We start from the raw sequence: 2939 nt of genomic DNA on the forward strand, positions 1-2939 counted from the left end.
TTGTGCTCCTAGAAAACAGGGGTGGATTTCTCGCCACCATTTAGAAGTTCTCACTTTGTGTTGGTGTTGGGACCCAAATGGGAGAAGAGGAGGAAGCACTGTAACAGGAATGATGTTGTATTCATATTATTTCTTCCTTCCAAGGCTAGAACCTCATCAGAGAGGTGAGTGAAAAGTGAGAATAGAACCTCAAACCAAATTAATGATGATGAAAGAGTATTTCTTTCTGAAATTTGTACTAGAACTTTCTACCTAGATTGTCACTGTGTCTGGAAAAAGCAAACACTCAAGAGTTAACTGCTCTTAAAATAACCATTCCCACACCCATATGTATTAGCCATATATTCATCAGGAATTCCCAATTTGGGATATGAATATTCCAAGGGAGTAGAAGAAGTTGGTCACAGGGCATTGGCAATACTTACCAAATAATTTTATTATCCCTTTAAAATTAATTTTATTCTGATGTTCATAAGGGGGCAGCTAGATGGGTAGGAAATGGATAGAATACCAAGAGTCAGGAAATCTTATTTTTTTTCCTTCAAATCTAGCCTCAGATAGTTAGCTCTTTGACCCTGGACACGTCATTTCACCCTATTTGCCTCCATTTCCATCCATAAATAGGGTAGAGAAGGAAATGGCAAAGCACTCCATCATCTTTGCCAAATCCAAAACCCAAATGGGGTCAGAAAGTGTTGGACAGGACTGAAATGAAATGAAAAACGACAACAACATGTGTAAGCACAGTGAATGATAAAATTTATTTCATTGTGTATCAAATAGAGCTCAAAGTCGGGTTTAGAGAAATTCCAAAGGGACGGGACTGGACAAAGTTCACATCAGCTTGCACTGGCGGAAAAGTGTTCAGTTGTTGAGCAGGGAGCCTCTCCATCATGAAGTAGGTGATGCTCCTCCTGTTGAAGGGGAAGGCTGGAAATTGAAGGCCAGGGAGCCTGGTGGTGGGTGGAGGACTCCTCCCTGGAGGAATGCTCAGAGAGCCGAATAGCAGCAAGCACAAAGATGAAAGTCCACTGGACAGAGAGTCATGGGCCCAGCCTTTGTTCCTGGAAGTGGGGGGCCAGGAGAAAAGATGGGTGTGACGGGCTGGGTGATGGAAGTGAGGCGGAAGCTATAAATGAGGCAACGCTGGAGGACGTTGTAAAAGGCAAGAGCGGCAGAGCTGTAGTCTAGGCACACCCCGACCCTGGGCACAGGGCCTTTCACTCGATGGTTCAGTGACCCGGGATACGTTTGGAAATAGTAACCCTCCTCCTTCTTGACACAGAGGAGCAGGAGCACGGAGAGGCGGGAGTTCACCTTCCTGCCCCTCCTCTTCCCCGAGCGTGGGCTGTGGATCCCCAGTATCCACTGAGGTAGTTGAGTCACATCCACCTCCCAGTACTGAATGCCTGAGCTGAAAGCCTGCTCAGCAAAGACACACCGGCCAGTAAGGTCCGCGGGGTGCCGGGTCTCCACGGGCCAGCCTTCTCCAGCCTGCGCACTCCTCAGATCCTCAGAAACAGCCACACAGGGACCGGCTGACGTGGCATCCAGCTTGATGTCCACTCTGGAGCGGTTGAGCATCTCCATCACGCCGGGGATGGGGTGCTCCCTCAGCTCTGGGGTGACAGCCTTGGCCCTCTGGGACAGCACTGCCTCGCTCCTTTCCAGCAACCGCTTGCCTTCCTCTAGCGGATCGGCAGTGGGCTGGCGGCCTGCTTCCTGCAGCTCCAGCACGAGGTCCTGAAGGGTTTGCCTGTACCGGGAGAGTCTCGCGCGGCTTGCCTTTTCGTCTGCCTCAATCCTTTCATAGCACAGGTGTTCTTCGTGCATCAGGAAGTAGCCAAGTTTGTAATATTCTACCGGGACCATCCAGGCCCAGGCAGCAGCAGATCTCCTGTGCTCAGAGAGAAGTTTCTCTGCTTCCTCCAAATGCTGCCCCAAGTCACTGCGGATGCGCCGGAGCTCCTCCCTGTACTTGTCAGCAGCCTCTTCTGCAGGCCAGAGCCTGTGAGCGCCATGCTCTGGGCTTTGGGAGCATCTCACGCAGACGGGTGTCTGGTCAAGTTCACAAAACAGCTTGAGCTCTTGCTCGTGCCTGGCACACCGGCTCTGCGCTGGGGGTAGAGCCGTTTGGCCAGCTCGGTCAGCTGTTCGAGGCGCCTATCGACTGCTGGGAGTTCTCTGACCTGGGACACTCGCCTGCATTCGGGACAAGGGAAAGCTGCAGTTGCGAGTCTCCAGATCCGGGAGAGGCATGCTCTGCAAAAGCTGTGCCCACAGCTGATGGTGACTGGCTCAGACAAGCAGCTCCAACAGATGCTGCAGGTGATTTCCCACTGCCATTCCGGCAGCGTTTCCCTAGCAGCAGCCATTCTCTCTCCAATTGCTTCTCTTCGACAGCGGCTGAGAGGAAGAGTCTGCAGGTCCACTGGAGGCAGTGCTTCTGAGGGGCAGGGAGCCCTCCTTTTATAGGAGGTAGCCCCACCCCTTTAGGGCCTCCCAGACAAGCTGTCAACTCCACAGCAGTTCAACCTGTTAACGCTTGCTTCTTGCACAGCCCTGGGGACCCCAGAGTTCACACCTCTGGTTGACTCCTTTGTGTGGACAGGTTTCACCATGCTGAGACTGCTCCTGTGTGTAAGGAGGCAGGAGTGTCACCAAGACAGGGAGGATTGGCTCAATGGACTTTCAAATCTGACTTGTCCACTGACCCTTTGTGGACATATCAGAGTCTCTGGGCAGGTTCTTCCCTTTCCCCTTTGACCCCCAATCAGTTCCCAAGTCTTCTCGAGAATCCTTTCCATCCTTCCCTTTCCATCCCCTCACTGGATGTCACAGAACTTGACATCTGGAAGGACCTCTCTAGTCATTTAGTCCTACCCACACCATCCCCCTGATAACATATCCAAGAAGTGACTGTCCATTCTCTGCTGCAG

This window comes from Vombatus ursinus, unplaced genomic scaffold (assembly GCF_900497805.2).
Source record: "Vombatus ursinus unplaced genomic scaffold, bare-nosed wombat genome assembly UNPS02014799.1, whole genome shotgun sequence".
NCBI classification, from domain to species: Eukaryota; Metazoa; Chordata; class Mammalia; order Diprotodontia; family Vombatidae; genus Vombatus; species Vombatus ursinus.